The 19,729-nt window shown below is 51.2% G+C and overlaps 1 protein-coding gene across 4 annotated transcripts in view; it reads right to left on the bottom strand.

The window, feature by feature from the left end:
• Positions 1-19,729, bottom strand: part of LOC143825709 (suppressor of cytokine signaling 3-like) — a 113,965-nt gene that overhangs the window by 3,162 nt on the left and 91,074 nt on the right. The window contains exon 1 of one of the 4 annotated variants that reach the window (XM_077313957.1): positions 3,285-3,752. The exons of 2 other annotated variants lie outside the window; for them this stretch is intronic. The gene's annotated coding sequence lies outside the window, so the exon portion shown is untranslated. Of the gene's footprint in view, positions 1-2,237; positions 3,220-3,284; positions 3,753-19,729 lie in introns of those variants that run through there. One more of the 4 variants, XM_077313961.1, reaches the window with a different exon arrangement.

Below are 19,729 nucleotides of genomic sequence, written 5' to 3'. Positions count from 1 at the left end.
AAGGAACCAAAGGCGGATCCCAGCCTTCTAGCTGAGAGAAAAAGGAGCTGTTTCTTATATGCCGCTTTTCTCCACCTGAAGGAGTCTCAAAGCAGCTTCCATTCGCCATCTCCCTTTCCTCTCCCTACAACAGACACCCTGCGAGTTGGGTGAGGCTGAGAGAGCCCTGATATTACTGAAGACGAGCTGGTTCTTAAATGCTGCTTTTCTCTCCCTGAAGGAGTCTCAAAGCAGCTTACATTCACTTTACAATTTGACGGCAGCAACCACTCCCGCGGCAAAAATGGCAGCGCACACCTTTCTCCCTGTCCTACCCAACCCTTCCCAATAGCAAGAGAGGGACGGCACCGCTGCGTCTTCTTGTATCAAAAGGAAACACATACGACTCCAGCAAGGACCGGGCTCGGATTAGGGTTCCCCACCTTCTTTCTGCCAGGCCTCCTCTGCCTCTGGCAGCCACATGATTGTAGCGCCAGGGAAGGTTCATCTGATATATATCTGCCTTCCCTGCAAACTCACGCACCACACCCCAAGTAGCATGAACATCAGATGTAGGCCTAATTTGCACTACGCTGTGAAGCCTTCCTGGTAATTTACTATTTCAGAGGGCGGTTTCAGGACTGCTTATTTTAAAGTTCTCCCTCCTTCCCCTCCTAACAGCATCAAGAACTCTTTGCATATAGAAATCTAGTTGGTCAGTGAGGCTAGCCTAGAAATTTCTCCCTGACACACTATTGTTCCCTGAACACTATTGTTTTGGAGCAGGAAAACTAGATGGGAAGGCGTACGGTGGTGACTGGGGAGGAAGGGCAGCCTGGTATAGCCCGATCCCATCAGACCTCGGAAGCCAAGCAGGGTCAGTGCTTGGAAGGAAGACTGCTAAGGTAGCCCCTGAAGACCAAGGCAATGGCCACCTACTTCAGCTTCTCACTTGTCTTGAAAGACCCCCCCTGGGGTCGCCATACGTCATCTGTGACTTGACAGCACTTTCCACGCCCATGGTAACTTAAGAGCTAACCTTCCAAGACTGTACCACTTCAGGCCACATCCATCGAAAATAAAAATCTACGATTCCTTCTTTGGGTGTGTCTAAACATTTCCCGTTTCGAACTTTTAAATATTGCTACAAGTCCTTCTTTAAATACACTGACTTTACAACTTTATTCTTTCCTGGCCTGACTTCTACTGTTCTCTTCTTTCTCGTTGTCTCTTGCTCTGCTTCACCCAGGTCCTAGCTCTGTCGCTCCTCTGGTTTCCCCTACATCGCCTTTGGCTCACGTTTCTCTTCTGATAACGTTCCCTCCCATCTTCTTTATCAGCTCCAGTAAAAATTACTGTTTCCCTTATCAGTTTATTTCCTCTTTGGCCCCTTACCATCTGTTTTTCTCCTCACTTTCCTTTGGATATTTTTTACAGTTTATAAACCTGCAGCCAGGGCTTGTACTTCTTAACAAACCCACTGGACATGGCCTGGCCCTGCAATCCCTTTTATAAATAATATACATAGCCTTTCCTTTCTGTGCTTGGGACAATCTTTGCCTCTGCATTTTTATTTTATCACCAAAGGTCCTTTGGATTCTTTCCCATGGGGAAGCATGCAAATTACACTGCCCTGAAAAATGAAAATGCAAAATAGTTGTTTTTCCCCCGGACAGATTTGTAACTAACATTTTAGGATTTTAAAAAATTATATCAGTGTACCTATAAAGGTTCAAATACCAACAGGATTCTAGAATACACATGAAGTTGTCTGATAGTCTACTCAAACTAGTATCAACTCTCCAGGGTCTCAGGTCTTCACATCAACTCCTTCCCGATTTTTTTTTTAAGCTGGAGATGCTGAAGACTGAACCAGAGATATTTTGCATGCCAAACAGCTGCTTTGCCCTCCAAAATGCTGTTCCCAGATCCCATCTGAAGAATACAGGAAGTGCTGTCTGTGTTTCTTCACAAGGATCATTCCCTAACAGTTTCAGGCTTCCATCCAAAAAGGGTACAAAAACAAAACACACACACACACACACCCCAACACACAGTGGGTTGTCTCTAAATTTCACATGAGGGCCCTCATTGCCTCTCTGCATGAGTCTCTGCTCTGGCCTGCCTCCTTTCAACCCACCACGGCTGAGGGGTAGTGGGGAGCTCATTCTGCCTTATCTCTGACACCATTCATTCCAGGGACCCCCTCAACCCTCCCTTATATCTGAAGAAGCATGCCTGCACACGAAAGCTTATACCTGGAATAAACCTTTGTGGGTCCTCAAGGTGCCCAAGGACTCAAACTTTGTTCTACAGCTTCAGACCCACACGGCGATCCGCCAGAATCCACTGAATCTCTGCACCGAGACCGCTGGAACGGCCATACTTTGAGAGGGCTGTGTGGTATTTGGGAGACAGCCTTCCCACTAGCCGTGCCCCACCCTTCTCCACCCCTGGGAGGCTTGCCAAGTCACTCTGTTGTGGAGTAGTGGGTCAGGACCCCTCTCCTTGGGGGAAGCAAGCGGAGTTTTCATCGAATAAGGCAAGACTCAGCCAAAGGTCGTGAAGCCCCACTGATTTCCAAGGGAGAGAGCTCAGCCCACCCTGTAACTTTCTCACTTCAATCAGTTGGGAGGCGAACTTTCCCTGCCTTTCCTTGTCTCATAGAGGGCTTAAGATTTTTCAGGGACCATTGTCTCCTTTTAGGAAGGTGAACAATAATGATTTCCTATGCGGCTAAAGAGCCAAGAAACGGCATCCGGGCTCGGGCAGAGATTTTCGCTCCGGTTCTAATTCGAAGCGTGGAAGGAATTCCCTACCCAGCTGGATGAATTCAAAATCTACTTAAAAAAAAAAGAAATCCCTTCCAACCCTCTCAGTCGGGAATCGGTTTGGCAAAGGGGAAGAGGGAGGAGATACACTATATTAAAAGTATTTTTGAGGGGGGGGCGCTAAAAGTGAGCCTGACAGCCTCCGGGTCAGGCTTTGGCCATCCTCAGAATGCCCAAAACAAAGCAAAAAAAGTTCCGAAATGTGGACTCTCGCCCCAGATGGCTCAAGCGGTGCCAAGATTTCCTGTCTGTATAAAATCCTTTTTAAAGAAGGCATCCGTGACCTGGTTCCGGGCTTCTCCCTCCGGCCACTCTACCGTTGCGCCCGATCCACAGCCGCTCCAGGCGAGACCACCGAGGAGCGCAGCCGGAGCCAAAGTCCACAATTGGGCTCGGTTCATTGGCTTCCCTTTCGCAGGGGCGACGCGCCCCCCCCCCCGTCCCCCCAAGCCCCCCACTCACTCACTCACTCACCTCGGCCGGCGTCGCAAGCGAAGCTGCCCGCCGGGCTCCGGGCGCAGATGGCCGAGGCCGGCTTACCAACCGAGGGGCGCTGCGGCGGGCTGGCCGCCGCCGAGGGGGCTCCCGGCCGGGCCGCCCCCCTTCCCCTTCCCCGTGCCCTTCCCCATGCCAAGAAGCCGCCCCACGCAGCAGAAGCAGGAGAAGCAGCAGGGCAGCCCCGATCCGGAGGGCAGCGCCTCCCCCGCCCCGCTCGCGCTCCTTTTCCCGGACGGGGACTCCGGCGGGGCAGCGAAGGTGGAAGTTGCGGCCGCGGGGGGGGAGGAAGGGGTGTGGCGCGGGGGGAGGGAGGGGGCGCTTCCCTGGGCCGGGGCCGCGCGCCTTCCCGGGCCGCCTTTCCTGGAAGCGCGTGCGGAGGTGCGGGCGCGCTTCGGGGCAAACACGCGCTTTCCCGGTAGCCCAGCAGAGCCGCGCGGGGGGTGGGCGGGGTCAGGCCGGGGCTCCGGCTGGGAGGGGGGGGCTCTCCCGCGGGGGCCGGTCCCCGTGGCTGTGTGTGGCGGCGGGGCGGGGCGCTTGTTTTTATGAATGGCCGCCGCTTCCATTGGCCGCGGGAGGAGGGGGGCGCTGGGGGCTGGCGGCCCGCTGATTGGCGGGCGGGGCCGCGCGCCCTCCTCCTCCTTCCCCCCGCCCTTTTTTCCCCCTCTTTTTTTTTTTTTTTCTTCTGCTCCGGGTGATTCCTGGAAGTGTGGAGGGGACTGTTGGTAAGAGGGAGGGGAAGCCGAGCCGGTCCCCGCCTCCCTCTGCCGCAGGAGGGGGGAGAGCACGCGAGAGAGCGGGGTTGGGTAAGGTGATCCGGGCCGCGGCTCGCCTGGGAAGAGCGCGCAGGTCTCCCCGAGCTCGCGGCCCGCATATAACCCCCTGGGAGCCGGGCCAAGACGCGCCGGCCAACCCGATCCCCCCCCTCCCCTTTCCCTCTTTGCCGGCTTGGGCGAGCCCCCCGAAGTGCGGACTTGGGGCTCCCCCGTGCGGGGTGCGTGTGTTGCATCTCCATGCAGCGGAGGGGTCGCGGGGCGCGGAGCATGAGCGCACACCTTTGCTTGGCGCTTTTGGAGGGTTTTCATGGATTAGGGGCAGGATGAACTTAAGTGTGTTTTTTTTTTTTGCATGGGGGGTGGGGGAAGCAGGTAAAAACTGCAACCAGCGTGCCTGGGTGGTCTCTGTGTTTTTTTCCATTCCCTGGAAAAGGGCAAAGGGAGAAAACTGGCACACACACCCTGCCAGAGGCGGCCCCAGACATTTGGACGCCGGAAGTGGAAAATTCAAATGGTGCTTCTCCCCCCCCCCTTCCCATCCATGGGAGAGGGCGAGGTCCTAAGGAAGGGAGCCTTGGGCACCCAGCTGTCCACTAAAGTCCCACCAAGTGACCCCGCCTTGGCTCTGGAGTCCCCTGTGTGGTTTGGCAGAGTTGGGGCTCTACCCATTGCAGGCAAGCGGAAACCCCTGCCAAGGCTCTGAGCAAGTCTCTCTCTCTCTCTCTCTGCCTGGCTTACTCTGTGGGGTTGTCCTAAATTTAGACCCGCATCCCACTTAGGAACATGAAGTGCCCACATGAAGCCCCCCCATGGGGGGGGTGTGGCCCTGTTGAAATGAAGCGTCAAAGTTTGACCCAGAAACTCCTTCATGACCAACACAGTTTTCTTCAAGGTGTGAGCTTTCACACACATGCACAAGTTTCCACTTGTGTTTTCAAGCCTGGGGGGGGGGGAGAGACAGGTAAAAACTGCACCTGCAACTTTGAGGGCCTTAAAGGTGCTGCCGGACTGGAATGTCATTCTACATAAAGTGCGTGTACCTAAGGCAGGTATGTCAAGGAAGTACGTAAAATGTGGGTGTAAAAAAACCCATGTATTCTCTGTGTCATATGTCGTGTGCAAAGCATGAGTGCTCGGTTCCTTGGAAGTGGCAGCCTTTAGTATTTTTTCACATGTCATTTTACTGGTTTTCTATCTCGCCCTTTCAGCCAAACTCGGAATTCTCACCTGGTGCCGGGCAGTGATTCAAAATGCCGTGCAAAAGGACATTAAAACAACAGGTTTAGGACCAACGTAATGGACGGATAGTTGGGCGTGTGGTTCTGTGTGCAAAATCACACATCTGCATATGTTAGATGTGTAGGCAGGGCCAGGCACGCTGCCCTTGGCAATGCTTGCTAAGTGGATGTACCCTGGAGAGATGTGAATTACAGCAATGTGTACATGTATTGATTTCATTGAATCGTAGAGTTGGAAGGGGCCTTACAGGTCATTCAGTCCATCCCCAGTATGTCTCTGTGACACTTCTCTTCTTCAAACTATATGCCGCGTATGCACACATACATACATGGTTTAATTTATTTATTTTGTTAATTAGATTTCTAGGCCGTCCCTCTCTGACAACAGTCTTGGGGTGGCTGACAACAGTTAAAACCCAGATGAAAATCCCATTCATAATGCAGGCATCCAGATCCAAAGCGCACCTGGAGTGCGCGGGTGCCTAAAACAGTCTTGTGCATACATGTGCCTTTCTTCGTATATTCACACAGTGATTGAACCATGAGAAGCACACACAAGCCTCACATGCTGGCTTGCTGAGTCAGTGTGGGGTCTTTATACCTGTTAGCAGTGTTTGCTGCTTACAGATATGCTGTTGAGCAGAGCATATGGAATGATGGTGTGCAGGTGAGTGCTTTATAATACGCCAGGTGTTGGTGCGCTCAGCATTAAGTGCGCACAAAGGTGTACCTATCCGGGGATACGAAAGTGCAACGCATCCCGTCCTATATTGAAGGCAGGTGCAAGAAAGGATCCTTTAACATGGACAAGGCAGGTGAAGACAGGTATGCAATCTTGTGTCTGCTTACCTGTGTGCATTTCATTTATTTATTTTTCATTATCTGACCTACATGTACTGTGGCACGCTGTGTCAAGCCAAGATGTTGTACATGTGCATAGTTTCCATGTGTAAGGCAGGTGCGTGGGACATCTGGGTTGATGTGGGTGTGTTTGTGCATGGAGCCGTGTAACAGCATGTGGAAGGGGAAACAATCAACCGAAAGCATCTCATTTGAAATTGGGGACAGGGCGGAGAATTTGGGGAGCCCTCCCTCCCCCCCGCAATTTACAACTGTTCAATCCACCCACCCACCCACGCAAGGCGCTTTTTTCCAAAGAGGATTGCAGACCCACCCATAAATTCTCACATGCCCCCCATCGCCAGACCCCCAGCTTCCTCACCCTCACCCTCTTGGCCCCCTGCTCCCTGGCCCGGGAACCCGGGCATCCTGGCACCACGCTCGCTCTGCTTCCTGGCCTGGGTGGCGTTGATGAGCTAATCATGCGCAGTCAGGGCTGTTAGCTGTTCCTGGCAGGTCTGAAGTTGCTGGTAAAGGCACCGGTTTCCTAGCAGTGATTAGGGGGAAGTGCGCGCCTGATGGAATGCTAAGCAGCAATAAGCCCACGCAGGCAGCCTCTTCGGGACTCCCGGGAGAGCGTGGCCAATGAGGAAAGAGATGCGCCAGGAGGGGGGGGAGTGGAGGGCTGAGTATGGCCACCAAGTCGTCCCCCCCCACACACACACACACTTGAAGGAGGACATCATCTTTGTCTGAAACATCCTCTGTACAAGACGTGCGGTTACAAGGTGCCTCTGAGCATGAGCAGAATGTTTTGGCTGCTCTGCAAATCATAAACAACCGTTCGCATCTAGGACAGGGATTCGCAACCAGGGTTCCGGGGATTCTTGACCAGGGGTGTGTGGACCCTTAGGGGAGGCCCGTGACCTTTCCCCTCCTGCATCGTCCTCGAGTCTGCCTGTTAACGTGGGTGGTGATGTCACTTCCGGAGACGTGTCACTTGCAGGGGCGTGGGGGGCAGGGCAAGGAGGCGTGGTCAACTGATATCACTTCTGAGGCTCCTCCATGGTCCAAAGGCTGAAAAAGGCTGCCCCAGGGGTTACGCAGCCTTTGCCAGAGGTAATGTATATCCAGAACAGGTATATTCCAGAACAGGTCTGGACCCGCCATTTTTCCTGTCCGTTATGCGGCTGCAGGGGTGCAAACAAGCAGCTAGAGCAGCTGGCATGCTGGCGAGGGAGACGCCAGTTCAAATCCCTTTGCCTGCATTTTGTTCTTCCCTTTTCTTTTATAATACATCTTTTTAGGAAGACATTTTTTTCAGCTTCATTTAATAGCATTTATTCCCCTGGGGTACTTCTCTGAATCTCTTCTCTGCATGCTAGACTGTTTCATAATCAGCTACAAAGCATTCTTTAGACTTTCTACCCTGCCTCTTGGTTATTATTCCAGGATTGCACTAGGAGGGCATATTCTCAGCAGGTCACTCGAGATCAGGGGTGGCCAAACTGGCTCTCCAAATGTCCATGGGCTGCAATTCCCATGAGCCCCTGACAGCACTGGCAAGGTTCCATGGGAATTGTAGTTCATGGACATCTGGAGAGCCACCATTGGGCCAGCCCTGACCTAGATGTTCTCAGGAGTCCCTCAGTTGGCATCTGCCTCATGGCCCCAATTCCCTCAGTGGCCGTCCACTAAAGTCCTAACCAGGGCCAAAACTTCCGAAATCCGATGAGACTGAACTAGCCCGAGTACATCCATCTGAACCCAGTACGCTTCTGAATATGCGACCATGACCTCCAAACTATCTCGTAACTGAGCTTGGCTCTCACAGCGTTCTCTCGCTTCCAAAACACCGTATCAAGAACAAATCAATCACTCTATTTCCGGTCTATTTCCGGTAGCGCACAGCGACGGGGGGCTTCTCGGCTGTAATTCAAAAGTCGGCCGCGATTCACCTGCGTGGCGGTTTTCGCCTTCCCCTCGTTCGAGATGAGACAATAGCACTCCGTTACGGGAGCCCGTCCTTGGCTGTTCGGATTGTGTTTCCTCAGCTGCTGGTAATAAGCTCTCGCACGGACGGCTTGTGCAGTAATGGAGGCCGGAGGGAAACAGGATACGCATCCCACATGTCACTTGGACGAGAGTGCGCTCGTAAGGCCAAGCGCAGGTGGGGATGTGGCGTTCGACGTATGCGCCTTCAGACTCGGCCTCTGGGCCCCCGACAGCCCCGGAGCGAGGATCACGCTGCTGGTTACGAGGCGGCGTTTGCGAACATGTTTCAACGTGTTCTGCCAGCACCATCTTTGGCGTGCGCTGCTAACAATAATGCGCGTGAATGCAGGACGTTAATTTCACACTGAATTGTCATGCGGTCATGCGGCGATCGTGTCCTGTCCTGTGGTGACGACGCCGGTCATACGCGTTGTGACCTCCTTAGGCTGAGTCTGGCCTCTCCAGGGCTTTGCTCTTCTCCCATCCTCTACTTCTCCAGCAGCAAAGACGTACGCTGCACAACGCCCTTTCAATCCGCTTTGCCACTGGTTTTTCCTGTGCGGAACGGCAAAATCCTCTCGGACATGATTGCGAAACGACTGCGAAACCCTGGCGAGGAAATGCCGGTCTATGGGCTCGCTCAATCCTTCCGCCCTGCTATGCTGGTTTTCAGGTTGCGGGGTGTGCGTGGAGGAACATTCCAATCTGGAATCCGTCGCCCGTAATCTCTCTCCGCCTTAACCTGCCATTTTTGCAAGGTTGAAGCGAGACTTGATTCTTCTGGGGGATGAACGAAGGTGCTCGTCCTCTCAGGTTCTCAAAGGCATTTGGGATAAAGATGGATGAACCTGTGCACCAGTGGGGCCGTTCCCACTGGCTGCGCTACCTCCTCCAGGAGCGAAAGTTTCTACTGCCAGGGCCTAGGAGGCTTTGTGAGTTGCAGCCTCAGGAGGAGGGGCTCAGTGGCAGAGCATCTGTTGGGCACCCAGAAGGCCCCGGGTTCAATCCCCAGCATCTGCCAGCAATCTTCAGGGAGCAATTCTGTTTGCGAAGCTATTTCTTCCCGTAAGCTGCTCAGCAGGGCTGGCCGGTTTCTCTACTGTTATCCAGTTGCAAACTTTTTTTTTTAATTACTTGGGCCCTTCAGGGAAAAGGAGGGGGAGCAGCAGGAGATCCCCTGCAGACCTCTGGTGGCCCTGTTTCTGACCGCCGGGGCTCCTGTCGAGAACGCCGAGCAACGCGGATGCTGGGGGGATCCAGCAAAATACTCCTCCTGCTCTTAAACAAGAGCGTCTATACTCAGAAACACTTGACACACATTAGCTACGCCAGCTGTTAAGAGGTCCTCCTGAATATGCACTCATGCTTTGCAAATCTGCCAGACACCCACGGATAACAGGGTGTGCGCACGAATGTGCATGTTTGTTTGTTTGTTTTTTAATTAGAGCAGATCGTTACCATGTCCTCTAAACCAGGGGTGGTCAACCTGTGGTCCTCCAGATGTTCATGGACCACAATTCCCCTGAGCCCCTGCCAGCAAACGCTGGCAGGGGCTCATGGGGATTGTAGTCCATGAACATCTGGAGGACCACAGGTTGACTACCCTGTCTAAACAGTGGCAGCTCTCCATCAGAAAATAAAGAGCTTTCCCTATACCTGCGGTTTCGGATCCGAAGCGCCGAGGAGGGTTCCTGGTTCAAGCCATGTGCTTACCAATGAGCCACGGCCCCATCCCGCCAGTGGGCATTAGCGGTGCCCATAAAAACAGCGGAGCTAGAGCTAGAGCTGTAGAAACAGGAGAGCTTTTAGGAGTGTGTGCTCACAGACCTGGGGACTCATCCGTTTCAACTCTACCTGGGGGGAATTCCGGTCAAAATTGCTAGGTTTGACCTTGCTTCAAGAAGGATCTCTTTTGATTTTCAATCATAGATTCGTAGACGGAAGGGGCCATACAGCTCCTCCGCCAGGTATTTGGTTGAGGTCGACCTCAACCGGTCACCTTCCATTGCCCCCCCCTCCCCGAGCCTCCCTCCCATGAAAACCACCGCCGATACGTCCAACCTACCAGGAGGGGTGGGGGGTCAATATGCTATAGCTTAATTAATGTTCTCACCGTTATTTGACTGTTTTATTATATTGTTCTTTGTTATCACTGTATTGTCATTGTTTATAACGACTTGAGTTATCTGTATTGTTCCCTGTTTTTATGTAAACCGCCCTGAGACGCAGGGGAGGGTGGTATATAAATATAATAATAAATGAAATCAATCTAGTCCAACCCCCTGCTCAATGCAGGATCAGCCTAAAGCATCCAAGATACGTCCTAGTTGTATGTTTATGCGTTTCTATGTGTGTTCTTCAAAGGTGATTCCTCCTCTCCAAAATGGCTTCAAACTGCCGCAAAGATTAGGGCTGTGTGTAGCTTGGTGATGTCACGGGTGCTAGCCAATCAGCACTATCCATATTGGCTTTTTGCTGTAAACTTGCTGATTTTGTCTTGGCACTTCAGAGCTTGATCCCAGAGAGGAAAAAAGTCCTGGGCACAGTGAAGGCTCTCTGGTCTCCAAACATTGTATCATTGAGCAGCTCAAAATGAACAGAGCCTGTTCCTAAGAGATGGTGGCAACGCTAGGCATTCCCTCTAAGTGTAGTTAGGACAGGCGGACACCAGATGGCAAAGGAGGACTGTTAGCCAGATCTCAAAGCCAACACCGAACATGCATTTTTGTGCTACTGCACAAAAAAGATGTCATGCACCCAATCTGTTAACATGGATTAAAATCCCCCCTCCCAGCCAGCCGACAGCACACAGGAGAAACAGGTGCCGAATCTTTTGCCGCTCTGCAATGCCCTTAATTTTGCAAGTATGTCAATCTTGTTCAAAGGGATTAAGGGAAAGTTTATTTCTATTAAGTAAATCCAAGCAGACACCTATTTTTTGTATGGGAAGATCACATCCCTGACACTGAGGGACAGAAGAGGCATAGGGAGGGAGGGAATGTGCAGTGAAGCAGACTCCAAACTGGCAGAGGGGAACTGATGTGGCTGGATGAGGACCAGAGAGGTCCAGGGTTCTAATCTGCCCACTCCTCTGTGATATCAGCTTAAATTACTTTAAGAGGGCTATTATGAGGGTGAAAGGCAGAGTGTGTGGGGGGGGGGCTCCTTGGAAAATAAGTGGGATTAATAGTGTAATATCTAGAGTGGGAAAGGTTATCGGCCATCCAAGCACGTCTGTTGATATAACCTTCAGTTCAGGGTACAGGTTTGAATGTTTTAAATTTTGGCTGGCAAGCTGCTGCTGAATTATGGCAACCTTGCAGGGTTCTTGAGGAAGGAGGGAGTCTACTGGTCTCCCATCCAAGTATTTCATTAAGCACATGGAACTTCATAAAGAACTGGGCTGTTTCTTACAAATGAACTCACGAGAGGAAAAAGATAAAAAGATGCAAAGAAAAAAAATGAAGATGAAGAATGTCTTTCATTTCCCCTTCCCCACTGATTGGAAATATACCAGCAAGGGGCCCACAAGAACATGCAGGAAGTCTCTCATTTAACTTTATTCCACTAATTCCCTTCTCCCATCCCCTGACAACCCACACACCCGCTCCCTTCTTTGCGTTTTTTTTTAACCTGCCAATATGTGCATTAGATTTCACATTTTCCTGCAAACCTGGATTTTTTCTCAGGTTTGTGGAAAGACCTATCTTGTCTGTCCGTGGCTCCAATCTATAGATTTTTAAGTATCACATTCTACGAATTTGATATCCAAATGGGTCGCCGTGTTGGTCTGAAGGAGCACAATAATCAGAGTCCAGTAGCACCTTTAAGACCAAGATTTATTCAAGGCGTGAGCTTTCGAGTGCAAGCACAATATATGAAGAAGAAGAGTGGGTTTTTAAACACCACTTTTCATGAGCCAAAGGAGTCTCAAAGCGGCTTACAATTGCCTTCCCTTCCTCTCCCCACAACAGACACCCTGTGATGGATGGGAGGCTGAGAGAGCTCTTGGAGAACTGTGTCTGACCCAAAGTCACCCAGCAGGTCTCATGTATCTCAAAGCAGCTTGCAATCGCCTACCCTTCCTCTCCCCACAACAAAATCAGAGTCCAGTAGCACCTTTAAGACCAACTAAGATTTATTCAGGGTGTGAGTTTTCGAGGGCAAGCACTCTTCGTCAGACTATGATCTTCTTACATGACAGGGAATATATAGCATATATAAATCAGTAGACTGTGTCGCACAAGCCAATACAGCCAATGATAATCCCCACAACAGACACTCTGTGCAGTAGGTAGAGCTGAGAGAGCTCTGACAGGACTGCTCTGCAAGAGCAGCGTGCAGACTCTGACTAGCCCAGGGTCACTCAGCTGGCTGCACGTGGAGGAGGAATGGGGAATCAAGCCCCCTTCTCCACACTAGAGTCCTCCGTTCTTAACCACTCCGCCAAGCTGGCTCCCCCTATGACCTCCCCGCTCTGTTTAGAGATCTATTTAGAGATGGTTCATGAGACACAAACACCTCGTGATTCAGAGACTGTTATCCCAAAATAAGAACCTCGTCCAGACCAACGAGGTAGCCGTCTCAGAGCATTCGCAGGTTGGTGTGTCTCCGAGGTGAACGCCTGGAAGTAGTTTTCATGTGAGGATATAGGCTGAAGATGGGATGAGGGAGAGATTCAGGACCTTCAGCCTCTGATTCATCCCTGGATCTATCAAAGGAGATTCTGAAGGAGCAGAAGGCAGAAGCTGAGGGGGGGCTACATTTGACTACAGACATTTTAGCACCTGTGGGTGAGGCTTTACTGACCTCTGAACACTGGCCTATTTTAGAATGAAGTGGGCCACTCTGAGCTGAATTTTAAACGTTCCCACCCTGTACATCTGAGGTATTGTCCTGTTACGTTCTATGCAAACTGCCCTGAGCCTTAGGGGAGGGCGGTATACAAATAAAGAAATAATAAATAAATAAATAAATAAGATCGCAAATCCAGATCAACTGTGACAATTGGGGCGGTTTGCTTTTTACATATTTATTTAAACATTTGTATCCCATTTATGTATTATCCTCATAAACGTCATCCTGGGCGGTAAACTAGGCTGAGAGTCACTAGACCAGGGGTGTGGCTCCCCGGATGTCCATGGACTACAATTCCCATGAGCCCCTGCCACTCCTGGGAAAGGGGGTGGAGTTTGGACGCCTACTCCTGCCTCAAGCTGCCTCCTTTCTCTCTTGTTCAGTCCTCCTCGGGCGTGGCAGGAAGGTGTGGCCAGCTGACATGACTTCCGGCCGGGTTCCGGGGCTCCTCGAAGCTTGGGAAATATTCCAGGGGCTCCGCCATGGTCAAAAGGTTGGAAAGGGCTGAGTGTTTGTGGCGATCAGGGCCCTGACTTGGCACACAATGGAAGGTGGAATCAGGATCCGGAAAAGGCTTGTGGCTGCCCTAGTTTGACCGAGGGTGAAAACGGTGGGGTCAGGATTGTGGGCCCAGGCAAAACTGGAGAGGCACTCAAGTTAAGGTCAGTGTACGGGACGGGGCATCGGCAGACTCCAGGCAGGGGCGCCTCTCTCCCCTCTTCCCCACCTCCCAGTGCTGCCAAATTGCCTGTTCAATAAATAATGTTGCCTTTCATCGCCAAGACTTTGAAGGGGACATGAGCCACGAGAGCTGAGCCAAGGGAAACATGAGGCAATTCAAAGAGGAAAGCGTACTGGGGAGCAGAGAGGAGGTGACGAGAGAAGACAATTCAGCATTTTGAGGCAGAGGTGCTGAGTTCAGTGTTATCTAACACTGCCCTTGTTCTTTCCTTCCAGGATTCGGACGTCCAGAGTTTCTTCGGTGATTTCGGTTCCGGCCCTCTTGGACAGGCCGTTTGAAGAGAGACTTGGCCAAACGGGGAGAAGACCCAAGAATGGCCTTTATGGCTGGGTTGATGGAGGCCCAGTCATGGGCAAGCCCTTGTTTGTGTGGGATCGCACAATGGCTTTAAGCCATGCTTTCTTTTAGAGTCCTTGGTTGAATAGCCTGCGCTTTTTGTTGCATCTGGTGTTTGAGACTGTTATCACATCGCCTAGATCAGTAATACTCATCCCACTATGGTCTGTTTTTTGTTTTTCTGTCTTTCTGTCTTCCTTCCTTCCTTCCTTCCTTCCTTCCTCCCTCCCCCTCCCTTCTTCCCTCTACCCCTTTCCTTCCTTCCTTCCTTCCTTTTCCTTCCTTCTTTCCTTTTCCTTCCTTCCTTCCATTTATATACCACCCTCCCCTCAGAGTTCTTGAGAAGGAGGTAGAGTTGCCAGCTTCCAGGCCAGGCCTGGAGATGGGCTCTAGGGAATTTCCCCCTACAGATGTCTCTCTCCTCTCCAAACCTTGCCCACCTTAGGCTCCATCCCCAAATCTCCAGGAATTTCCCAACTCAAAGCTGGCAACCCTAGAAGGAGGGGATGGATCTTGGGATGCCAGTTTCCAGGTGGGACCCAGGGATCCACTGGAATTACACCACATCTCCAGGTGACAGAGATCCGTTCCCCTGGAGAAAATGGCTGCTTGGGAGGGTGGACCCCATAGCGTTATACAACACTGAGGTCCCTTCCTGCCCCAAATCCCACCCTCACCTCCACCCCGCAAACCTCCAGGTATTTCCCAACTGAGAGCAAGGAGTCTTTTGACAGGGACATAATCCAGCAGGCCACGTCTTTTTAGCTGCACAGGAAAACCAAGCTCTGGTTTTTCTTCTTCTGCCTGTCATATCTACACTGCAGACATATTGGTTTAACATTCTTTCCTCCCTTCCCCAGGGAGCTCTGGGAATTGTAGTTCTGTAAAGAAGGGCCTTAGAGAACACTAACGGAATTTTTAATATCTGTGCCACCGAACTTCAGCTCCCAGGATTTGGAGGGGGTGGGGGGATCAGCACTGCAGCGTGCCAGGGAGCTCTGTTACGATCTTGTTATGATTCTAAAATGCCGTGTAAAGTGGTTTGGTGAAAAGTGTAGTAAATACACGAAGCCTTCTATTATGCTTATAATAATAAAGGAGCCGTCCACCCCGTGGTAGGCGTAAGTCCTCCGAAAATGAAGCTGGGAGTCTTAAAATCGGCTGCTCGCTTCAGGATAGAAATGGGAATTGCAGCGCCAACCATGAAGGGAATTGGAACGCCCTGGCCTGCGTCACTGTCAGAAACCCTTTAATCCTGCTAGGTGGTTTTCGTTTTTTTGCGTTGGAAGGGGTCCTCTCTGGAAAGCATAGCTCATCAGACCGTAAAGCTAGGCAGGTGACGTTTGGGCACCCAATTCAAGGTGATGAAGGAAGTGTTGGGTTGCCAGCTCTGGGTTGGGGATTTTGGGGGTGAAGCTGAGAGGGGGAGGGATTGGTAGAGGGGAGGGACTTTAGTGAAGTAGAAAGCTATGGCGTTCACCCTCCAAGACAGCCATTTTCTTCAGGGGAACTGAAGAGAGAGCTTGGTGTAGTGGTTAGGAGTGTGGACTTCTAATCTGGTGAGTCGTGTTGGATTCCCTGCTCCCCCACATGCAGCCATCTGGGTGACCTTGGGCTCACCACAGCACTGATAAAGCTGTTCTGACCGAGCAGTGATATCGGGGCTCTCTTAGCCTCACCCACCTCACAGGGGGTCTGTTGTGGGGAGAGGAACGGGAGGCAATTGTGAGCCCCTCTGAGATTCCTCCTCATAGAGAAAAGCATGGTGTAGAAACCAGCTCTCCTACAGACTGCATTTTCTAACAGTTCCCCCTATAATAACAATATCGCTCAAACGGATTAGCCAGCCCAGCATGCAGAGAAATCAAGAACCATCATCAGACTACGTATATCAGCGAGGAACAAGCCAAGGTTCAGAGTCATAGATGAGTCCCCTACATTGCTAAGAGACCTCACCTCCTTAAGCCAGCTCTTCCTGCACATACGCATGCAAAGAGAGGCAAGAGTCGTAGCATCTTTGCTCACTCCCCATGAGCACGAGCAGTGGGTATTTCCAATAAGCAGCCAAAGAACTCCCCCCCCCAAAGAAAAACCTCTCATCTCTTGTGGGATGTTGTTATGCTCAATATTGCCATCTCCCACACACCACTGGAGTGAAGCCTGGAAATACAGTCATTTATCAGCCACTACATATTACCAGGGGGGGGCACTTGGGAGAAGACAAGCAGGGGCTGATGGGAATTGTAGTTCATGGACATCTGGAGAGCCACGGTTTGGCCACCCCTAGGCTGGAGGTTCTCTAAAACAATTAATGGCTCTTCTGGAGACTTTCCAATCAGTCTAGTCATGGGGCTCCTTCTCACTGGCTTCCAGTTCAGGCTGGGAACCGGCCTGAGCCACAGCCAAAGACGGACCTCAAAACTCCGTGCACCTGACTGGCGTTTTCTGACTTCGGTCCTTGCTTCACATATCCTGGCTCCTACTTTGCACAAATGCCGCAGCACCTGAGCAGCTCAAGATGCTGGGGAAGGAGAGGTGACAGGGATGTGTCAATCTCTGTATTTTATACAGACGCTAGACCGCTCAGTGTGCCCCACTGCAAAGAAGGACTGAGAAGAAAAAGGCCGGGGTGGGGGAAGGATCTGCAGAAAGCCTGAACGCCAAACGTTTGCCGTTTCTTCTCCATGGGTGCCGCTCTCCTTGGTCTTGCCAGGTCTGTGTCTCCGATTTCTCTCCATCTTCCCGCATCTCTGTCACCGGAGAGGCAGGCCGTGTTGGCGGGAGGGGTGGGGAGAAGGATAAAAGGCGCCTTATACTCCCTTCCCGTCTGATGATAAATATATCTCCTCGTTCACCCACTCAAAATGCCTCCAGGCTAGGAATTAATGCCGTTTGGTGTTGTTGCAGTACCCGGTGGGAACCGAGGCCTTAGGTTTTGGATGGGATGGAGGGAAACCAGCAGGGTCTTGATGGTCAGGATTGGGGGAAGTGTTTTTCTTCTGTCACTGGGAATGGCTGACAATTAAGCGTCACTGGGGCAAGCCTGCCAGTTTTTCTTTTCTTTTCTTGGCAGGACTCCTGTGTCTTTCGCATGCAGAAGTCCAGCAAGTCCCCACCACGGGTCAAATCGGTTGGTGGTCAGAGTTCTGGATTTAGGATCTAGGAAAGCCAAGTGTCCACCCAGCCACGTAAGAGGGGTAGGTTTTTATACCCCGCTTTTCACTGCTCGAAGGAGCCTAAAAGTGGCTGACAATTGCCTTCTCTTCCTCTCCCCACAACAGACACCGTGTGAGGGAGGTGAGACCGAGAAAGCTCTGAGAGAACGGCTGGGTCAGAACAGCACTATCAGGGCTGTGACAAGCCCAAGGGCACCCAGCTGGCTGCATGTGGAGAAGCAGCAAATCAGACCCGGCTCTCCAGATTGGAAGCCATCTTTTGTCGCCACTACACCACAGTGGCTCTGTCCAGTAACCTTAGAATGGTGATGCAGCTTCAGCCTTACCTCCCTCGCAGGGCTGTTGTGGGTATAAATAGTATGACAGAGAAATACCATAAGCCTGTTTGGTATTCGTAGTATGCGGCATACAAAGAAATGCAGCATCTAAACAAAGTGAATAAGTCCTAAGGAAGACTGCATCTGAGCATGTGCAGAGAGCGCACCCTTCCCCAATCCGAATAACCACCGCTGGCTTCCACATCCTTGACATTAGTCAGCCAGGGGTCTCGTGCAAGCTTGATTCTCAGCATTTCAGTCTTGCCTTTAAAAAAATTAAGCGGATCATCCTCTCTTTCTATGACCACATCCATTTCACCTTGGCCAAACCCTTCGTGGGTTCTCTGTTCCTGTGTCAAGCAGCAAGTCCTCCACCTGGTCTCTCCCCCCCCCAAACTCTATGACTTTCGGTGGCTTCTGCACCTGTGTCCTCCAACATTCCCCAGAATCCCTTGCTTATCATTTGGCCATCTTGGAGCATCAGACTTTCTCTGCTTCTGACCAGCCCTTGCTGTTTCCTGGAGCAGGGCTGGGATAGGAATGTTCCCTGCAAAATCTACAGCGGCAGCCAAGTCCAACATGCTGTCTTCATCAGCCATCTTGGATGGCTTGCCCCTCAAGGCATAGTTACCAACCTCCAGGTGGGGCCTGGAGACACACACACATCCGGAATCACTTACAACTCATCTCCAACTCACCCGCTGACCAGGCATGTAGGGAAGGTGGCAATTTTGTCACCAGTGCATGGAAGTCTAGGGTTCCCAGCTCCAGGCTGGAAAATCCTGGAGATTTGGGGGTGAAGCAGGGATGGGCAGAGATCAGGGAGGGGAGGGCAGAATGCCACTCTCCAAAGCGACCATTTTCTCTTGGTGATCTGATCTGGAACATCTGGAGACCAGTTGAAATTCCATAAGATCTCTTCCTTGTTTCTTCATAATCTTGCGGATACAAGGGAAACCAGACAAAACTACTGTTCCATAACTCTTTAAGGGGACAATTTCTGGGTTTAAAAAAAAATAAAAATGTAGCCACCAATGCTGGAATTTGAAGGTGAGGAGTGGCTTGGTGGTAGAGGATTATTTATCCTCTCTTCACGAAAAATTATCCCGTACAGTGCTCCTTTCTCCTCTGCTGGGTCATGGTGCAGCTAGGCCCGCCCAGATTTTGGGCTTGCTGGTCTAATCCACTACCCCTTTGAAAGACCATGTGTATTATGTCATCAGGAACATGCTGGCCCATTAAACAGGAACGAGCTGAGCTAGTAAAAACAACAGGCATGCTCTACCTCCTAGGGTTATTGTTGGGGACAGAGCTGAGGTGTACAAAGACCTGGTCAAAGGTAGCCCATTAATGCTGATATTTCCCCGGTGAAGAACCCTGACAGTGGGAGCCAGTGCAAAGCACAAAGCCAGACCTTGGACCTACTGCAAATGTCTATTTTTAAAACTCAATATTTTTAAGGAGCTGTGACAAAAACCGGAGACACAGCCCAATTATCTGTGAAAGTATCAAAGATGAAAGATTTCTGCTAGCATGGACAGCACAACAATCTCGATGTGTTAAAAAGCACTAGGATCGAGAGGGACTTAAACAAAAAAAAATTTTTTTTTAACGTGAGACCTGATTGAATGGGGACAAACGTTTGTTCCTCTGTCTTTGTTCAGAAATAAAACAGGCCTAGACTGGACAGACTGAGGGGTGGGGGGGAAATGTGTGAAAATTGGCTGCAAAGGTGGGACACAGCTGAGCTGTGACAAGAAAGCTGCTGGGAAGGGAACCAGAGAAATGGAAGGAACCACAGCAGAGACACCCCGAAAAGTACGAATGGGGGACCAGGGAGCCAGGCAGCCACAGCCCATTTAGGGGCAGGTTTTGGGGGAAGGAAAGTGAAGTACAGCAGCAATGCCTCTGCTGACCAGTTCATTAAGGAATGGCAACTTGGCTCCTCACCCTGCTGTTCAATTATGTCTCTGAGCATGCCAAGAGCGCCTGTTGTTAATATGAATGGTCAACCATTACACTCGTGGGGAATATTGACTGCCCCTGTCAGCCCACCTAGAACAAGGGCTACTCTCCCGTCTCAAGCCGTTCATGCCCCTGACCCACTTGAACAAGCTCTCACGATCCTTCCCGGAAGCTGTCCTGCC

The sequence above is a fragment of the Paroedura picta genome, chromosome 16 (genome assembly GCF_049243985.1).
Source record: "Paroedura picta isolate Pp20150507F chromosome 16, Ppicta_v3.0, whole genome shotgun sequence".
In the NCBI taxonomy this organism is placed as follows: domain Eukaryota; kingdom Metazoa; phylum Chordata; class Lepidosauria; order Squamata; family Gekkonidae; genus Paroedura; species Paroedura picta.
The sequence above is the reverse complement of the archived record's forward strand: the minus strand, read 5'-3'. Positions and strand labels throughout refer to the sequence as shown.